This window comes from Anarrhichthys ocellatus, unplaced genomic scaffold (assembly GCF_004355925.1).
Source record: "Anarrhichthys ocellatus isolate YVR2014 unplaced genomic scaffold, GSC_Weel_1.0 scaffold25, whole genome shotgun sequence".
Classification (NCBI taxonomy): Eukaryota; Metazoa; Chordata; class Actinopteri; order Perciformes; family Anarhichadidae; genus Anarrhichthys; species Anarrhichthys ocellatus.
The window spans coordinates 3,327,877-3,350,108 of NW_022280055.1; the positions used below are offsets into that span (position 1 = coordinate 3,327,877).

The 22,232-nt window shown below is 39.0% G+C and overlaps 1 protein-coding gene across 1 annotated transcript in view; it reads left to right on the forward strand.

Annotated features, from left to right (window-relative positions):
- LOC116391326 (exostosin-1) overlaps positions 1 to 22,232 on the forward strand; it is a 175,741-nt gene that overhangs the window by 102,053 nt on the left and 51,456 nt on the right. The window lies entirely within an intron of this gene.

The window sequence follows — 22,232 nt, forward strand, 5'->3', positions numbered from 1 at the left end:
TGCTTTCTATAATTAGTATACTTCATAATGACGATTGATACCAAGGCGTTGTTTGCCAAGTTATGCTGCTTCTATTTTCTTCCTCTTTCTTGGTTATGAAATTCAGTGGGTAAGAAGGAAAAGATGACTCATGATGATTAAGTTGAAATACTTGTCTGTAAAGTGAATAATAATCAAGGCCAGATCAAACAATCATTGTGGCCAGACTCGCCTGCAAAGGTGCCCCTTGTTCAAAAAATAATTCTTATTAATTTGCGTTAACCCCATGCTGCTCCCTATTCTTTGCATTTGTTTGCAATTCTTATCCTTGATTACAACCTGGGGTTGCAGGTTTTTCTTTTGTTTACCTTATAACATCCATGGTTATATCACACTTTTCTCAGAAAAAAACATTTTGCCATATATGACATTTGATTTCATACTCGGAGCAGTGGATAATTAACTATAAATATATTAAAATATATAACATTCTGCACTGGATGATTTCAAAAAGATTTTTTTTTTTTCAAAAGAAACAGGACATTGCATTGATAACATTTATAGAAAATATGTTCAGGAGGATGCTTCTCAAATATATCAACATGCAAGAACCTCTGTAGCAACACAAACATCTCAGGAATAAAACAGAAACCAACAGACAAAAAAACATGCAAGGACAAAATATATAAATGTGTCTGCAACAGTTGTACAGGCCTGGTGGGCTGCTAAGCCAACATCAACAGCTACTTAGATCCAACAGAAGACATTTGTTGATGCCTGGTCTGAGAGTCTGTTGTTTTCAAATGTGTTTCTTCTCTTTGAATTGTCTCTTGCTGCAACATGAGAACAAGTGAGTACAAGCATGGATTGTTGTTCATATCGAATGGGGTGAATGAAAGGAACATCCAAGTGTTTTTGGACACTCTGTTTTGTCACCGAGAGAAGAGCATGTACAGCAGGGATCCTTGTGTTTTTAAAATGTCTGACATCCATATTGTAGACGTTTTCTAAAGAAAGTCGACATGTATTTTTCTTGGCCACCAGTTCAACCTCCTCCAAAGAAGAACACATACATTTACAAATATATGATACATGTTTTTAAAGTTATTTTAATCAAAGTGTTGTAGTGATCTAGTTAACTTAAGTATACAAGTACACAGAATGGTCAAAATGTATACAGTGTACTGCTCCCTCAAGAGGAGAAATTGGGCATTATTGTAACGTATGTACATGAAAAAAACAACAACTACAAATTGATTAAGGAAGTTGTGTTTCAAATAGCAAAGTCAGGAACAACACTGTTTCAAAAACAGTTTATTACACTTCAAAATGTCGGAACATGTTGCCTTGTTATTGAGCAACAGACTCTTTGAATTGTAGCTTGAAGCTGAAGATCCTTCTTGTGATCATAGACATCTTTGTGTCATTGATTTGATGAGGAAAATCAATACGGAATAAAAGCTTTTATGTGGACTTAAGGAAATGAGTAGGTTTCTCTCATGTTTGAGCATAATGCTGGATTTGAACACATAAATGAACTTTGGAACTGCTGTGGAAACACACATCTGGTCCTAATATCACAGAATTACCACTACAGATACAACTACATTCTCAGATCCCATGTTTACTTCATTTCATAGGTTTTTACGGTGTCTTTCCAAAACCAAGGTGTTTGCATGTTGTTGTTTTTTCTTTCTTTCACAAGTTCAGAAAATATCCAAAAACTCTTTTGGTGACGACATCAGTGTCAAAGTCAGAGAATCATTTCTTGGAAACACAGAGAGCTGAAATGAGGAGGCAGGCACGAGGAATGGATTCTCAACGCCGCCTAGAAAACCCACTGTCTGCTCCTCAGGCTTTTAATACACAGCACCAACCTCATCATTGCCACGGAGCATGGAAGATGAAAAACCCATGAGTGTACACATTTTGATTCTTAAATCAACAGTGTTTTGATTTTGGTTTTGCTGCAGCAGAGCGTGAAGCAGCTTATTATCTGCTTCATTACTGGCAGAAGGACAGGGACGTGCCTGTGTGTGTGTGTGTTTTCCTATCTGTGTGTGTGTTTTCCTATCTGATGTCTGTGAGCCTAACGGTTAACCAAGCCCATCCCATTGTTTTATGAGAAATTCATAAGGTTTTCCATACGGTGTGGGAACATCTTACAATACATCAAATAAACAAAGTGATATTGCATTGAAAATCATTTCTTGGCATCCACTGACACACAAGCAGTTCCAAGATAAAACACAATATTAAGTCACTATACTATAGTTACTGAGCTATATTTCAATCTCTTCATCATCAGGGGTATATCAAAATGAATGCACCTTTTTGGGTGAAAATCTAAACAGTAGTTCCTCGAACGATGATTGGACACACGTCTTTTATACATAAAAAAAACAAACGTAATCCAGCAGAAAGTTTCCCTTTAAAAAGTAATTGACTATGCAGCGTCGTTGTGTGGGAACGTAATCTTTAGGAGAGCAGGCTGTCCAGTCTGAATACTCCTGCTCTTTGTGATCTCCCACACTGTGTTAAATGCGATTTCGTAGCTCTTCTTTACATATTTATACCCAACTGAAAGCCCATGAAATAATGATTTGTTTGAGTCTCATGGAACCATTGCAAAATCACGCCATTGTCTCTCAAAACAAAACAAAAAAATGATTATGTTAACGACAGCTGTGTCTTGTGATCGGCCGTGTTGACATTTAAATAGAGTGATCACAGAGAGTTGGAGACAGGACTTTGTCTTCTTAACTTTATAGGGTTTAGCAGGCTTCTGTCATAACTTTGTACACACCTGAACTTGAGGCTGCCACTTTCAGATTATATCTACTCTGAAGAGCGTTTTCCTACAGCTGTTTTAAGTGAGAAAAGCACTAGCTTAGTGTGCACAAAACGCCCAAATTGTGCACCCCAGAAAATGCAATGAGTCTCGCAAGAGCCGAAGACGGGTGTTATGATGGTTGCGACCAATCTGTGTGTGAACGGGCTGTAACATATTTAGAGGTGACATCGACGTCGGCACCACGTTAGTGTCTGACTGTCTGTTACCGTGCGTGATTGTGTGTTTTGTCTGTGAACCATCTGCACTGTTTTGTGTAAGTGTAAGAGAGAGAGAGAGACAAATGAAGGACTGTGCAAAGAGGTTTCCTGTCTGAACTTGAGCGCTCTGAGGTCTGCTGTGGCAGATAGGACTGCTGCCTTTGTTCACATTACAACCCTAATTAGGCAGAGCATTGTGTGTGAGAAATACGAGAGCATTTCACAGTGTGTGTGTGTGTGTGTGTGTGATATAGACAGCTGAATGTTTCCACTAGCACGCTCCGCTTGTCTCCTTGTTTCACTTCAGACCAGCCAAGTGAACTGCTGGCTGCAAGCCAAATGGAAACAAACCTACTTGGTGAGGTGTAGGAAAAGATTTTGGTGTGGTTTAAAATAACTACGGAAGTGGCGTTACTTGACAAATACATCAACGTTGACCTCTTGTTTCACAAAAGACACGGACAGCAGTCTCCTGGATGAGAGTCTGGGGTTTTTGGACCCATCCATCAGAATTCCAACAGGATCAGTTTCGGATTAATGAGTGGCCGTGTTAATTGGTGACTTTAAGCCGAACGCGTCCGTGGATACTCGTAGTAACTTACATAAATGGTTGGTGTAGGTATAAATACACACAAGCATGTATTTTAAATTGATTGAAGGACACCTACAACTTCTGTTACTGTTTTTAACCGTAAAACTGGCGGCGTCTATGCTGCACGCGAATAAATCTGTTGACTAATGGACCGACCAAAGAATGCTCGTGTTTATAGGGCCCATTTTAAAACTCAAAACTCTGTGTCATGGTATTTGACATTCTGTACATGACCACAGATAACTTGGTATGCAAATAATTTCTCTTCGGTGCAACGTTACAGGCTAGGTTCCTCCTCCAAATACATGTGTATACATATAGATATATACTGGACAACTTTCTAATGTATTCTACCCACTCGCTAATAGCACACAAATCTTGCGGGATATATACAAATTACTGTGTTACTATCGTTAAAGCTACAAACAGTGTATGAGAACAGCATTATTTCAGCTGCAGTGAATGTTTTAAGTTAATCCACTGCATGTTTTTTTTTTTTGTGAAACAAAAATGGCCGAATTGCTTATAAACTTGATGCTGAGACATTGATTTCTGTTTGTTACTATGTTTCTAGAGAATGTAATTCTCTCCCTGTCTGGCCCTGTGGGACGCCGTCACTGCTGCAGCTAGATGCAGCGTATGAACGGGCCACCCACCACCAACTGCCTGCTTGTGCACATGATCACATGTTTGTGCCTGTGTGTGTAGGTGTGTGTGTGTGTGTTGGTACTACTTTTGGAATATTAAAGTTCTTCCCCGGTGAATGGCAGGCATATCAAAGACCAGAGAGTCTGCCAGCAAAGCCTGTGGCACATACACTGTGACAAATATATATTTATACACAACTCAAAAGCATACCAAAGCGTGCTCATAGCATTATACTGCCCAAGGCAAGTTGATGTAAATTTTATGTTTCACTCAACGCTGTCCTTGAGTACTTTAGTATGCAGACAGTCAGCTTGTGACTCGTATGGTTGTTAGCCTGAAGCTAAAGACACAGTCGATGCAACAGAGCTCTGGATGCAGCCACTTAATGCCTTATATTTAAAATGTAATGACATGTTCCGCAGAATTGTAGTTCTCACAAAAACCCTGCTGGTCCTCACCACCACCACCACCACCACAGCAAGAGGTGATGTAGAAACATGTAATAATACCAGCTGTTTGTATTTAAAAGTTTATTATTTTAGCATGCCATTTGTCTTATTTAGTATTGATCTAATGGTGTCTGTTGTAACTGCGTTTGATGATCTCTGAGTGAAATTTGTTTACTTGAAATATCTGAATACTAGACTGAGGTTGCAACTCAACTTTTTTCATTAGTTTTTGGAATCACCACCATTGATCTCACCCGTTCATTGGATTGACAGTGTACTGATGTCCGTACCCACCATGGAGGCCATTTTGGCTCAGTTTGGCCTTCTTTTTGGTATTTCTAAAACCGTTTATAAGGCCATGAGTGTCCAATCACTCAAAACATTTAAATACAGTCTGAATTCATCAAGACAAAGAGCATTCCAGATTAGATGATGAGTCAAATGCTTGAAAGATGTCTTGCATTCAGGGCTGCCACTTTTTCTTCAAAAAAGAAGAAGAAAAAATGATATTTGATCTGTAATTATCTTCAAAATTCCCAATGGTAACGGGAGACTGTCATGAAATGCTTTGTCAGTTCTACAGTGTAGTTTTTGATTAGGTTGTGTTTGAATACATTCAAACTAATGACTTGACAGTTCCACTGCTGAGAGGAATATCAACAAGTTTACAAGATACAAAGCATGTCATTTAGTAATTGTGTGCATCTCATTTTTGAATGACAAACACCACAAGAGATCAGATTCATATTTTACGTAATTTTCCACCACAAAGCTCATAAATGAATAGAAAAACGCATCAGACAAGACGGTCTGCCTGTGCTGATGCCTATGCATCAAATACTTTTCATACAAATCACGGGTTGAGACAGTTTGGTTTCTCACAGCGGCATTGCATACAAAACAGGAGTGCCAAGCTCCCTATACAGTGTTAAACCTTTTTTTTTGGTGCAGTGGTGGTCTCTCCCTGAGGTGACTGTCTGTTGCCCTAACATAGTATATGTCACAGCACTAAGTGTGTGTCGCTATGGCTCACTGGAGGTGTGACTAATGTGCTGTACATGACTTCTCAGTCCACCCTTGGTTCCACCAGCCCTCTCTTTTTTACCATCCACCCTAATCTCTAATATGTTCCTCCTCTTCTCACAGTAAGCCTCCTTTCTTCTCTTTTTACTTCTCTTCAGCATTATGTTTACTCTCCGATTGATGCAATCCATCCTGCATTTTTCACTGAAAGCCTGTTTCATATCCTTTCAATGTTATTGAGCTTGATAACTATTGTTCAAATGTGTCTCTGAAATACATATTGATACCTGATTTGTCCTGATGTCACGGCTTTACTCAAGTGACTTTTTTTTTCATAGAAATAAAGAACTTGCTTTATTCCACATCCATTGCTATACCAACGATGTACAGTATTAAGGTCGTTACACAAGGGGGGGGCTGAAAACAAGGACATGCAAAATAATCGCCTGCAAATATTTTGCATCAAAACTATTCATACGACGTAGCAACACTTTTTCAATAAAAGTGTGTGGGAAGAGCTACTGTAAGCTATTTTATTGAGTTTCCTTTTAGCAACATGCTCTAAATGATATTGAGTTCCCTCTGGTAAACAGTTACGCAGTGTATATGTAAAGGGCTTTTATTGTGAAAGGTACAAACGGAAGGAGTGGATCTTGTGTGCTTTGCCATTGTTACGGTTGAAAGGAATAACACATTTTGCCGTCTTGTTCGGACTACAGAGCTTCCGTGTTGTTGTACACTACAGTGCAAATTTTGCATATGTCCATTCAACACAACGTGATTGGTTGATGCCTTTATTAACATTGCATAAGCTCAGAAAAATCAACCTCCTGAAAAAAATACGAAAATATTCTGTGTAAAATGACAAAAACAACAGAAAAACATGTATTGATGTGCAAATTAATCACACGAAAAAAAACGCCCCTGGTGCATAAAGGCCTTAAGACATCAGTTTTACAGTCTCCTGGTGGTACAATAGGAGTCAGCAATAGGAAATACACTCCACATGCTTTGCTGCTCCCTATTTGACCTATTGCTTTAAAGGTGGTTTGTGAGATCAGGTATACATATTAGAATAATCTGCACCCGTATTTGATGTATTATTGAGTTAACTCAATATAAAGATACAAGTGTAGCTTTTTTAGATTGTTTTGATTCCTTCATACATCTTGATTGTTGATAACGACGCAATGGTAACGCCAGTTTCGGGGTTCCGTCAGGAAAGTGATTTTACAACTATAGTGCAACGAAAACATTTGCCTTTACAAAGCTAAACCGAGTCTGTGGAGGAAGCTGTTGAGAATCATTTAAGCCCCATCAGATATGTGCCATGAGAGATGAAAGAATGGTAGTAACAACTGTTCAAACGAGATATTTGAAAGCTGAAGAAGTCCGTCCACATTTTGACTTGCCACATCTCAGAATTTGAAATTTGGAAATCAGAAACAAAGACACATCACAAGTTATCCAGTGAGAGGTGCAAAGACTTGATACTGTATCTGAGCCAAGGAGAGAACTGTTAATCATCTATTGAGCGCTGATTCCAGTAACGGAGCCTTTCCAGACTACTGTGAGTGAAGCAGGGATTGTTGGGTTAGTAGCCATGCTGGATTTACCCGACAATTAATCAAATTTATCAATTAATCAAATGATAAATGTGCTGCTTTTGAAAAGAGCAACACGTTATAGTGCATTCCTTTATTTGGGTATCCTGTTCAGTATCCTCAGAATCTGTGTCATATTGGATCAATCCATAGTTAAATGATTTACACCTAATGCCAACATTCAATGCCAGTGCACGAGTGTGTCTTTTATTAAGGTAGGTGGTTTTGCCATTTTATCAACAGTGACTAGGATCTTATCCTTTCCTTATTCCAATGTGTTTTAGTTGCCTATAACCCTAACCAACAAGTCAACGGTGCAGCCCACGAAAACACAGTAAAAACTGAGACACTGACATGATGTGTCAGAGCTCAGCCGGTTGCAGAACTAGTCAGACATTTTCCATGTCCGTTTGATGTATATGCCTTATGGCCGGCTCCATTAATCACACTGTTGCTGAGCTGTCTGACATTCAGGGAAAGTCTCAGGGTTTTTTCTATGTGGTCGTGCCTGCTGATAAATAGGCCTGCAAAGCTAACTGTAATGGACTGAATGTCTGCCCTGTCTTCACTCTAAGAGCTGTCTGTTTTAAGCTTGTTCTGCTGTTATACTATGTCGGATAAGATCATTCAAAGTGATTTTATTCACATGAAATACAAAACAACTGATATGAACAGGTTATACTATAAAAAAGAAAATAACACAAACGACAACACGTGGTTTGAAAGTATTCGATAAATTCACGACACTTCTGGCCTTTAAAACTCTTTTGTTCTTATTCTTGCTTGTGAAACAAACCTCATGCTTTCCTATTGTAATTCCAAGACTGCCACAGTCGTCCCCCAGGCTGCAACATGTGGTTTAGTATTGAAAACAACTGCAGCCTTTAACTTCCAGGAAGACCAACCACTAACTTCACACTAGAGCAATTACATTAGAGTGGATTTAAATATGTATGTCAAAAAGTGAATCAGCATTATTACGAATACACTTTAATCATTTACAGACTATTATAAATCAAACAGACCATATTCATACAAAACTAAACTAACTAAACATGTTAAAATGTGAAAATAGGTAGGATGTAAAACTACAAAATTGCATTTTAGTTAGTGCTTCTCAATTTCATTCAATGAATCTTCTCTCTTTGGGGAAAACAGATCTAAAGCCAATATGTGAACAATTTCAACATTTTTGACTTTGGCACCCCCCAGAGGTAGTATTAAAAAACACACTGGGGATCTGGCTCCATTGTTAATAGAGAGTGGACATTGAAATACAAGTGGTTGGTGCAACACAACTAATAAACTGTTAGTTTCCTCCATCTTGGACTCACTGGCTCTCTATCACCTCAAAGTCAAGACAAATTGCTGCAGGTCAACAGTGCAAATTTGCTGCTCAAAGTTTACCAAATTTGATCTGAAAAATTCATGCAGATTTACTTCACCCCCATGAGTTAATCTACAGATTCTGGCGATTCCACTGGTATTAAGCAAAATTATGGCCATTTTAAATCCTGTTGCCACAAGGCCTTATAGCTAACTTTAGTAATCTTGAGAAACTAACAAGAGTACACTTTTAAATATTATCCAACTGAAAAACCCAGCCCAGTGTTGCCAACTCTTTTACAATGAAAGTAGCATTAGTTCCAAAAGTCCCTAAATCTAGAGAGAAAGTTGGCAACTCAATAACACTGACAGCCGGCCCCTTTGGTCCTCCCTAATCATCGTTAACGTAAACAACGAACATGGCTATGTAGGCTGTCCAGTCATTACAGTTGGGTCAAATGAAATGATTGGACGGGCGTATTATAGTCCTGCGACAGCCACAGATATTGGATTCTCTTCTCTTTTGTCACAGCATTTGATTTGTTGATTCCTTTCGGGATGTGAAGAGAATTTCAACAAATACAACAAAAAAATGTTTTTGAAGAAGATTACCGACCCTAGCTTTAATGCTGGTGTGCAGATGGGGGGTTGCAGAAAATAACCCTCAGACTGGTTCCTCCAGCTATTAGTTCTTTCAAATAGTTGGTCAAATGTACACTCATCTGAGTATCTCTTCTACATTAAATTAAAGGACATATCTGGATAAATCAAAAACAGTGTTGCTGCTGCTGGAGCTCTGTAGAGAAACACCAGCACCGTATTACTTTCATATTGGTAACATGTTATATTGTCCTATATGCTGTAACAGTCAGGATTAATAAACCAAACCAAATACTGGCAGGCAGTAATGTTAGAGTGTGAAATGGGTACTGCGAGCTGTGTGTGCGGAGACGGTACACACAAACAAAAGCACACACACTCTCGCCTTCGGAGACAGCTTGCAAAGAGCGTGATTTAGGAGCTCGGCCAGTGGCAAACAGGAGTGTTTAGGAGAGGAGGAAAGAGCAAAAAACAGAAAGGAAAGATGAGAGAGAATGGAGGACAGAGGACGAGACAAACGGCTTTACCAATTACCCTGTTAAATGAACAAAGAGCAGCAACAGGACACAGGCTAATTTTAATCAATGGAGACACGAGGCGTTCAGGAGGCGGCCAGCAAATTAACACTTGGAGCAATTAATCTGATCCTGAGCACACTCTTTACGCCATGGAAAAAAACAATGAAGATTCAGTCCTCATTCAATCATGCCAACAGAATTGATCTTTACTTGCTTAAGGACGCTGCCTTGACGGTGGGTAATTATCAGAAACACATTTTTAACATTTGCAACAGATGTTTCTAAAGCCTGTATCTTTGAGGGCTAAAGACATTTATAGATTTGTGCAGGTGGGGTAGAAGTTAAACGGGTTGTCCGTAAATTGCAGGGTTGATGGTTTAATCCCACGTGTCCACTCGTCAAAGTGTCCTTGAGTAAGAAACTGAACCCAATGGTTAAGCCAGTACCATGTACGCTGTACAGCTGAGATCCTATGCTGATATTCACTGTTTGACTTAAAAATATTATAGTCATCATCCCAAGTTCAGTATCAAAAGCAGGGCTGCAACAAACTATTGTTTTCATCATCAAATCATCTGTTGATTATTTTTCAATTAAGTGATATCCTGAAAACAGTAGTTGTGACCTGGCCGCCATGTTGAAAACAGCCGATTCCAAATCTAAGCACCGCCATGCATGGGCCGGAGCAAACTTTTCCATTGTAAAACTAAACAGTTCACTAAAATATGTGTCTGAAGACATTTGAGACGAGAAATAGGCAATACAGTAACGTGGGCTGTCCTTGACCGAAGAATTTCTTAGAAATTACTAATAAACTTAAGAAATCTTAGTCGACGAAGACCAAAACATCTGATTCATTGTCTTAGAGGGGGCAGCCCGAACAGTAACCAACCTTGATTGATATTTGATCTGTTTGATTGGAGTTCACAAACTTTACCAGCAGTGATTGACAGCTGCTTTACATACTCCTTGGCTCTTATCGGTTGTTTTTCTTTGGGCGTGGTAAAATCTTGCAAACACAGTTTTACATGTCTTTTAAATTTGTGTGGTGAGAAAGGCAACATTTCAATATTAAGTTTAAGGCTACATTGACCTGTTCTGGGCAAGACAAAAGCTGGGAGAAGTTGATCTTTGAGGAAAAAGGAGCACGGCCTTCTAAAAGGAGAAGGATAATGTCAAAGGAGAAGAAAACCTTCCGGAAAAGGTAAGAGATCTTTGTCGAAGATGAGGAAGATATTTGATGTAGAGGAGGCAAGATCTCGTAGGGAGAGAAGGAAACGGATCAAAGTCTGTGTAGATGAAGAGGATGATTATCACAAAAAAATGAAGATCTGAGAAAGAGGAGGAACAACTCCAACATGAGAAATGCCACTCCATAAGCCCTTTCACTGTGGACAGATCCCATTTCAGCTTTTGCCTCTGACTTCCCTCTAACTGATCATCTGTATTAAACGTGGCGTTGCTTCCATCCTGAGAGATTCATTGCTCGCTTTGTTCTGTTTAATTATAGAAGTGACTACTCATTTAATTATGCTGTCTTTTTCTTAACCCAGCAAACACTTGTGATTATTCATGCACGATGAGATATTTAAACACATTAATTCATAACTGGGTTGTGGTCTCTGGCCACAGCTGTAAACATCGAGGCTGTCACGGCCGTTTCTTCTTGTTCTCATTAACAGAGTCTCAGCTTCGACAGTATCAACTTCATTCATCATTTTCATTGTTTCTTCATAGTGTGGCCGCTATGAAACGTGATTAAAGGCAATCAGTGATATTATCTGTGTATTAACCTCAAAATATCTTCATTAAGCCGATAGTTGTTTTTTTCTAAAACAATTTACATATAGATTAGATTTATCTAAGAATGAAGAAATAGACTTAATTTAAGCATATCACTCATTTACAATGTATGGTAGAGAGATGTTGAATACAACCAAATGTGAGATTAGAGGATATACTGTCTTAAAATCAAATTATGTCAGTACAAACTAAACCAAAACTAAATAGAGATGATTCGTCAGCTAATTGATTCGTCAATCGACAGACACATATTTTCATAACCTAATAATAATTGCATTCATTTCCAAGAAAAAAACCTACTATTTTCTGGTTACAGCTTCCTAAAATGTGATGATTTGTATTGTTTAATAATAAATTGGATTTCTGAGGGTTTTAGTTTCTTGTTCAGACAAATGTGAAGTCGTTACCTAACTATAATGGGCATTTTCATTCATTTCCATGAGAATATAGTTAAAGGACCAACAAGTAATAGTACTCATTATGCTGAGTGGCCCATTTCAGAATAATATATATATCAAATTATAATTATTGATGCAATATTGTGTAAGCATCAGTAATGTGGTAACTGGTAAAGGAGGAGCTAGATTTAAGTACCTCTTATACCTCTGGACAGCTTAATCTATAACACTACATCCTGATTTATTAGTTGATTGTATTTTGTATAGATAATCTGAATCTCCAAAATAAGGCTGTCAAATACATGTAGTTGAGTAGAAAGTACAATATTTCCCTCTGAAATACAGTGGAGTACAGATTTAAAGTAGCAGAAGATACTCAAGTAAGGTACAAGTATCTCAAAAATTATACTAAATTACAATACTTTTTTAATTTATACTTTTGAACATGCTTCTGGCTCAAATGACACAGGGACTTGGTTTCCCAGCTGTTGAAGTGTCTATAAAGTGTATTTTTGAGACAAGTCATCATATCGTTCATCACCACCTCCGGCAGGCTTCACTTTTCAGCGTTCACTCCAGCCTGGTGTCACCAAATAGGGTGTGAATAACAAGCCAATTTCTGGAGCCAGGTGATGTAGTACAAACAGTTTTGAATTCAAAATCATGTCTTAAAATTCCAACTGTGCATCCATATGTGTCTTATATGTTGACTTCTTAACTTAAGTACATAACTTTATTCACATAACCCTGAATTTACTTATTCTAACCCAAACCATGGTCTTTACTTAAACCTAACCAAGTACCTTTATTGACTAAACACAACCAAGTACTTTTGTTTGAATTCACAACGCTAGGCACGTTTAGCCACCATGCATCTGTTAAAAGCTTAAAATGCGTAGAAATTACACGTGAAATGTCCTTAACAGTGGTGTGCTACTTATACGCCTTCCCATGAGATCAGGTTGTTCACTCAAAAACTACATACAGTCTTATATGCTCCCACGACAGGGACACATACACATATGCACCCGACCACTCTATCAAAACTACATAGCCACAGGCTTCCCCATTAACACTTGTCTTTTGAAAATAAATAAGAAACGAGTGGAGAGTAGTTAGAGGTATGACTTTTCTCTTTTTAATGTTTGAGAAAAAGAGAGAGGGAGAGATTGAGAGAACCAACTTCAATTATGTATACCCCAACAACTTCAATTAAGCATGTGAGCAGGAAAATCAATATGGGAACTGATGACATCCCGGGCCTTTCATTCCTCACTGAGGAGATGGTCTGTCGAGGGGAAGCACACACACACATACACACACTGTATACAAATACTCACTGGGTATAAATCACTCTACGGCCAACAAGAGCACAGCCTTCGATCTCACGCCTTGGGCTCCACCATCTGTGTTTCCCATCTATCGATAATGAGTAATGGTCATCATGTGAAAAATCAAGAGTGAATAAATAGGGGAAAACTGAGTATTTCTATTTGACAAGTGTCAATATTGTAGACTGCTGCGATGATAGAGAGAGAGCGTGATGGATGTTTTTGAATGGGACCTTACTGAATGAAATTTGTCTGAGTGCTTAAAACATATACTGTATGTCAATGAAAACTATAACAGCCATGTTTGTGAATTAATCCTGAACCTTACTGAACCTAACCAATTGGTTTTGCTGCCTGTGCCTAACTGCAGCCTTTCTAACGATAACGTGGCGTAAAAATACAAGTAAAACTTCCCATGAGATCTGGTTGGAGCTTTAGACGTAGGTCGTCCCATTGTCTATGGAACTATAATGCTACATTGTGAACAACTACTCTGTGTTGAAATCAGCAGGAAGAGAATCTAGTTAACATTAGCTGTTAGCAGTCGGCGGTCAACACAATCCTTCTTGACTAAATTACGGAGATAACAGCTAACATACGGAGGATTAAGCTACATTATGATGCGTTCAAGCCTATTCAATAAAATTGATTTAGGCGAAGGTAAATTATAATGTTATAAAATGTGTTCAAATGTAATCCTTTAAATGTATTTTTTGGGAAGAAACTTGAGGCGGATCGTAAATGTTGAACAACATTGGATTTATTGTTTTAGTGTGTTAACCTTGGTATTGAATTGGGTAATTGAGAAACGTGAACATTTTACATTAGTATCAACTACAAAATTTGTGGTCTCATTACATCTCCACTCCTGATAATGGAGACCTTTTTTGTCATTTTGTTCAGCAAATTCCATTCAAATCCATTGTTTTGAGGTTGGGGCAGAAATCTCTAAAAAAACAGACCAAAACCTTGATGTGATTATAAAGTATTGATGACCACTCATCACCTTATTTTATTGTGTTTTGATGCTATGCTGAAGAACCAGCTGTCCTCTGGTTCTGTTATAGTAATGCAGAGACACAAAGAGAGAGACAGAGAGTTGATAAAAATAACATGCTGTCTGGGCCGGCTCTTATCAAAGTCATCATCAGTGTCCCTGCATGAAATTCCATATTAGCGTGTGTTTGTGCATTGAAGTGTGTGTTCGCGTTCGGTACCTTTGTAGTGTTCAATAATTCAGCAGCAGAAGACGTTGTTACTCCGATTTCCTGCCCGATGTTGTTTAATGCCTGTCGCTATCTCTGGAAACAGGGAGGACTCGGAAATGTTCAGCATGGTGGGGGGGCTAGAGGATGACTTTGACTCACTTGCTCTTCTTTTTCACTTTTCTATTCAGGAGGGGGAGAGAGAGGGAGAGCGAGTTAGAGGCAGAGCCGGCGAGAGTTAAGTGGCGTGTATTCAGAATTATTGATTCCTGGCTGCCTGCACCAAGGGTAACCTCACGAGTTTATTTTTCCACCATGTGTGAGTGTGAATAGTGTGTGTCTGCGGTCATCAGTGGGGCTCTCTGTAGAGAGCGACAGGAGCCATGCTGAATAAAACTGAAGCGTTGTGGTTTAATCCATGCGATACAGTTCACACGATAAAGTATGGGGGGAAAAAAGAAAGAAAAAGAAGTTGGTGCCGAAGGTGTTAGTGGCGCTTTGTCTCTTTCAGAACAACACTCTTTTACTGCTGCATGTTTACTGCCTGGCCGACCCGTCAGTTGCTGGAATTGTTTCTGCTGGCACTGGTGCTCACACTATATGGTCAGAAAAGTATGTGGTCACCCCTGTCCATATTTTGATAATTGATTAATTGTTTAAGCCAGTAAGCCAACAAACATTCTCTGGTTCTGTTTTATATCAATGTTCTATAAATATGGATTTCTTGACTGACAAAACAACATTTAAAGACGTAACCCTTGTCCCTTGATGTCCTCGGTGCTGTTGATATGTTATCTGTCCATACCATAATTGTAAAGCCACCATTTAAAATGAAAGGTGATTTCTCGCTACGTATTGACACATTTTGCTTTTCAAAAACAGAAAGATTACACGTAACATTAACATGGCTCTTTAGGAAGGCATTGGAGGTCATTTCAAATGCTTCTACTGATGATTAAAAACATTTAAATCCATACATTGCTGCTCAAGTTTCTCATCCGACAGATGTAAAAAAAAAAGTCCTGGAAGTATTACTGCACTGCAGAAATGTAAAAAGGGCATTCTGAAATTCTGCACATATTCAAGTCTGCAGTTTGTTGTAATGTAGCTTTTCAATTTGTGTTTCAATAATTGATGTCTTTGTAAATGTTTTGGTTCCATATATTCCTACTTTACGCTTGCGTCTCAGACAGCAGATAGGGAAAAACAACAACCACAACAGAGAATCAGGAGTGTTAAGTGCTTTAACACACTTGCTGCCACACACACACACACACACACACACACACACACACCATCCTGGCCCTCTGAAACCTGCAGTGGCACTTTTTCAGGGTATGTGTATCTGTGTATGTTTCAGAGAAGCAGTACTCCTTGTCGAGCAACTGGCTCGCCAACAGGCAGTGATCGTATTATAGAGCATTTGCAAAGCTTTATTGTTGTCATTGTATTGTTTATATTCATTGTGTATTCGCTAGCACTCTTCCTATTTACCTCTGCATAAGTCTGTGCCTTGGCATGTTACCTCCACCTTAAGCACAAAGCACTTTGATAAGGGTCGGGAAAATATTATGGTTTCATCTTTTTTCTTTATTATACCGAGACTATGATGCTTCCTTAATTGTGTGCAGTGAGTACCTTAACATAACCATGAAGTTCAACAATGCTTAGTTAGTGCGACCAAAATATTTGATTGCATTGTATTGCGGAACAACAATTTTGCAACTTGCCAGATACGTGCAAACAACATAGGGGACCCATTTATAGAAACTTTGGGCCAACATTTTTGTATTTGGTACATTGGGTACGCAAGTGTACCACCTCAGAGTCAGCAACCGCTCCTAACTTCAGATAGCTGTGCCAATGATAACACGTGATGATGGCCACCTGTGCACAAATGAGCATGCATTCATGAGAATTGTAAATTATCATAATTAAGTCCTAACACATATGTGCTATATTGAAGTCCTGCTTTCAGAGATCCGTAAAGCAAAGTCTATAATTTTACCAGCGTCAGCAGGGGAGTGAAAAGGACCTGCTAAAGCCAATGAATCGATGAGTGCAACGAGTGCTGACAATTTGAATTGATGGTGGTATCGTTAGGCTATATTAATAAATTATATTAGCCTATGATTCCAATTACGGAGCCAAAGAGGATATTTGAGGACCAATTTGAGTTTGAAAACCCAATATTGGGTTCAAAATTGATTCAAACTAATAAAATATACATTAGTGAAAGACTTGGATAGGTGCAGACTTATTGCAAGTTCTCCCAAATCACTCGTACCATGCACTTAAAAAACGAGTTCTTGCATAAAGCCCAACGTTCATTAACACAAATACTGCTCAAAAACAACTCATTGGAACCTTTAAAGCTCTCAGTGGCCAAGAAATGTTGGTTGGAACCTCCGGTTAGCTGAATTGGGTTTCATTGCACTCATTACAGACTTGCATCCCAAGCTGTTGAGGAAAAACAAAAGAAAAGGTCACATCCATCATCCTCATCATTTTATTCATACACACACCAAACAAGTGGACAACATAAGCCAACAGAAAAAACATACAATCTTATCTTGATACACTTTTACAACTCACAACATTGCCATTTATGTTCACGTTCTTTCTGATAACACACACACTAACACACACATACACACACCCGCTGATAATGCACACAATAACAACCCATGTCTGTGATTTGGAAATGTCAACCCATCACTTGCTGATTTGTGCTTGAAAAAGAAATAGAAATGAAGATGCAGTGTTTGCAGCTTTTCTCTACTTTGAAGGGAATTTCGGTCCGTGGTGTTGTTGGAGCAAGAGGACGGTGACCCTGAAAGGTCACAGTTGATTGGCTGAACAGCAGAAAGCTTTTACCGTTTTCTTTTTTTGCGAGAACGTCTACACGACAACCACATCTCTTGCTCAGGCCACTTGAATGAGATTGGATGCCATTCAATTCTTTTTCGATGTGCCCAAGGCCAAATAGTCTCTGGTTATTGCGACGCACTGTGCTGCTCATGGCGAATTCAGAGAAAGTCAAATAAAAGTAATTAAAAATGGAAATAAAGAAGCTGGCTCTTAGCAATTGTTGTTGCATGTAGGTGATAATTAAACTTAAAATGATAAGAAGTAAAAAGATATGAGCCAAAAAAGTAAAAGGCACTTCTGGTGTGAACAGCATGGCTGTAGTGAGTTAGGAGTTGGAGGATTGGAGTTGGCTTATATCTTTTACAATTTAAAAGGTGTTTATGGATTATGGCTCTTTACTCTTTAAAAGACTGAATGCTACTTTTATTAACAAAAAAAAAAGGTTTAGTAATTTCCTTCAACAGCTGAGCTCTGTAGTTTTTGGCAAACTTTACTCAAACAGGAGTAAATAGTGTAATTGCCAGGGACTACTTTCAACTGCGAACTCGGTGCATTGCTGAGTTTTTAAGGTTTGTGTGATTGACTCAAAATAAACCCTGGTGCCCACGTTCATAGTAATGAAGGAACATAAAATCCGCTTTGTTACCTTCGTGGTGGGATCCATGGCTTCATGCTACCTTTACATTATAGCGATTGGATTGATGCACAGCTAAAATCTTCTTTGAGATTTCTGATATTGAACCAGGAACTTAGCTTCTGTCTACAGCTCCAAAGCTGTTATTCCAACTACCCAACTTTTTTTTATTCCAACCACACAGATACCTTTCCGGCATTTACGTTTTAGTGAGTGTGCATTAATATTCCGAGCCAGATCAGTCTGCTACATTAGGCTTTAATACCAGCCCAGAGACCTGTGTTTCAACTCAGCCTGAGAAGGGAACAGTCTCAACTGTGATGTTTACGTACACACACACACACACACACATATACACACAGTGATAAATATGGAAATTTCTCTCTCTCCCTCTCTCTCTCTCTCTCTCTCTCTCTCTCTCTCTGTCTCTCTCTCTCAAAGACACACCAACACAGCAATGAACATGCAAATTATTCTTCCCTGAAACCCCCCAACACACACACACACACACACACACACACTACGGTGTTTCTGTGAAGTCGTGCCATGTCTTCTGGTATTTTGATGAAACTTGACGGGAGCAGACCTCTATAATAACGGTATTTTCTCTTGCAAGTGGTTTGGTTTAACATAAACTTTGAGGAACCTCCTCCGGGACTCCTCGGCTCCCCGGCCTCTGCCTGGCCTGCCCTCCCGGAGACCTGCGGAGCTGCTGTTGTTTGAATATGAAGGTTAAAAGCGATGCTACGGAGAGTCGCACACAAGCATTCCCAGTGTGTAGGCACACGAAGGTGCACACGCAAGTTTGTCGTTGGCTGATTTCACTCCGGGTTTGTTTGAGTCCTTAAGGCTGATTCCCCCCTCCTTCTGACCCAACTGGTGCATTTGTGCATAAAAAAGACTGATCCGGGAGGAGCAATGAGGAGACTGTAACCTTCCTCAAATGAATACATGACACAAACAGAAGATATCATTTTACAAAAAACACATTTCACAAAAAATAGCATGTTACATTGTGTGTTTTACATTGTTTTGCACTTTGACAGGCGCTCTTTAAATGCGTAATTTTGTTGCCCCCACTACTTCTACAAAAACACCATTATAGTCACATAATGGTAGTGAGTGGAAACAGGCTTTAATTTGCATTTTCCTTTAGCGATTTTCTGGAATTTCAGTAAGAATTTGTGCTACATTTGGATGCAAACCTGCTATTGTGATGATGTTCTCCACTGTTGCCATCAAAATGATGTCGGTGGTCTTTTAATCAAAGGAAAATGCCAAGAAGAAGAAATAGACAACAATGCACAGACAGGCAGAACCTCGTGAGCATGACAGGGAGCTTGAACATTTAATGGACACAGGAATCACAATAAGAGCCCCTCTTCCACATCCACGTTTTTCGAAAAATCATGTGAGTTTCCTTATTTGTCCTGTTTTCTTGCCATCAACATGAAATATTTTGTGACTACATGTAAACTCCGCAGTTTGACTTCAACTGATCTCAGACCACCTAGTTCAGGTCCATCCAAACACTTATAAAGTCAAAAGACACTATAAATCAGGGGGAAAAGCTTGAAATCATAACAAGGGGTAAGACGCTATGAACTGTTCCAAAGGGAATAACGGTGCAAGCTTTCAGAGAATCACTTACGGTGTTGCACTCAGTAAACTCTTTAACCCAAAACCCTGAATCCACTTTGGTTGATTCAAATGTCCACAATTTGGAGGATTTTTCACATCTGTTCTATTCTTGCAAGGACATTTGGTCATTACAAAAAGAAAAAAAACACCCACACACACAATTGAAAGCTTCAAATCACTAATGCTCTCTCCACTCAAACACCCCCCCCACATTTCTTCCCATTGTTTGCAGCACAAGCCATTAAAGCATCAAACATTTTCCATATGCCATCTGAGTTATGTGATTTGTTGACCACAAATTGGAGACAACGGCAGCGCTTTTAAATGCACGAGCACGCCTCCGCACTAATGTGGGCACACACATTTACAAGACCAACTGTGGAGGAAGTAGCCGCTCCTCTCTTAAACACACACACACGTTCCCTGCCACGCTCTTTGATGGTGGACTAAATGGCGTGTTGATGCTTTGACGAGTTTTTAAACAGCTTCCAACAGACTCCAAAGAGCCAGGTGCTGACGGACTTGGATGGGATGTTGAGGCCGCTCACTCTTTTCTCCTCAGTCAGTTTTAAGCCTTGACCACAGTTATTTTAAGAACTTTTTAATGAGATAGATTCTCAGCTGTGCGCTTTGATTTGTTTTAGTAATTCAAAGAGAGTGAAACATTTCTCCTTGGTGTCCTGAGTTAGGACACCAATGAGAAATTCCTTCTCATGTGTTTCTTCACTGTACTTTGCATTTTAATTTCCACTAACTCCTTCCCTCACTTCTGTGCCACAGAGGCCCAAGTCCAATGCATATGGAGTGATACCTCAAAACCAAATTGCGGGGATTGGAAGTGGGTTACACCCCCCCTGCTCCAACAGTGAGTCTACATCATGCTGACTAAACCAGCTGCCCTTATAACCATGTGCAACACTGGTCTGCGTTCGTCATGGAAGTTCCGTTCGACTCTCACATGTAATTGGATTACAAACTTAAACTAGTAAATTGCTCAAACTAAGATAGACATTCAATATTGTCATTTGGACATTTAACAACTTAAAGGCTACGTTGTATATTCAGAATAAGTATGTTGTTTTAGGTCCTCAGCTGGTTCTTAAACTGAGAACTGTAGAAAAAAAGACCAAATTTGTGTGAAAAGGCTGCTCTAAATGTGTTAGTGGTGATGTGTATACCCGTGGAGCACCCACATTTCCTTAACTAGAGCTTGTTGAACAGAGAATGTCACTTTTTAATTGTTGAGAATGAGAGCAGAAAGCAGAGTGAATGTTTGACTTATCTTTGTCAAGTGGAAAGACTCCAAATATATGCTTGTCTTGCTTTGTGTCACTTTCGCGAAAGTCAATCGTTTGCCAACATGTTTGCTTTAACAGCTTAATGTGCCAGGCATATAGTGCACTGATGTTAAAGTGATTGTTAATTAGCAGACTACTGTCTCTCCAAAAAGCAGTAGACTTTTACGACGCTACAATATTATATTAGTAGTAAGTCATTTGACACTAATTCGCTGCATGTAAAGTTACGCAGTTCAGCCAACGAGGAAATTATATTACTGACGTGAATCTGCAGCAGTTCGCTCAAATCACCACTTTAGACACAAACACACACACAGGAGACGACCAATTTGAGTCAATGAGGGAAAATTGCATAAATACAAGTTACTGTTCTGAGTTGGCTCAATGCTCACACACACTGTGACACATGATATAGCCGCCCAGGGCACACACCTTTAGGGATTGAGTTTATATTCTTCCTTTTATTTAATTTTATTGCAATTTTAGGCAGTTGAAATTAAAGGGGACATTAATTTTAAAGATTGTGTTCAGATATATTCATACTCTTTGCTCTATGTTCCTAATGCAATCTGATAGGCCCTGAAGTGATTAAACTGGACATTATTGAACATATTTAGTGTTGACTCAGCAACCCTTTAAGTGACAGACAAATGGCCGTGACTTTGGATATAAAAGTGACTTTTAAGTCAAATCTCAAGTAGGATTTTGAACTTTTGTTTTCCACTTCTGACTGCCCACAATTGTAACTTAGTGAGTAAGTCATTCCCTTGTGTTTTAAATATGTTCTTCTGATGCTGTAATTTCAAAAGACAGTTGGGTAAAATGCTCTCAAGTTTGTGGTGCGTTCAAAGACTTTGGAGCCTGATTATGTGACCAGATTACCTCTAGAGATTCATCTCCCACTCTTGCCTGCTGTGCATTCTTTTTTAATGCTCTTTGAATCACCTTTGCTCATTTTTCCCTCTTTATTTTTCAACTGTTCTAAGGAAACAATTTCCCACTGAAGGGATCAGGATGTTCAATTTATTTCCCTTGTCTTGTAAATTGCACAAATGAGCAACATTCAAGCCACTCTTTTATAAACATTATGTTGCTCTTCAAGGACATCCGTGTGTGTGTGTGTCTTTATTATAATTAATGGGTCCACACGATTCATGTGAGGCTTCACACACTGAACAAATACACCAACAGGGACTTTACTTTTTTTGTCTGAATGTGTGTGTGTGTGTGTGTGTGTGTGTGTGTGTGTGTGTGTGTGTGT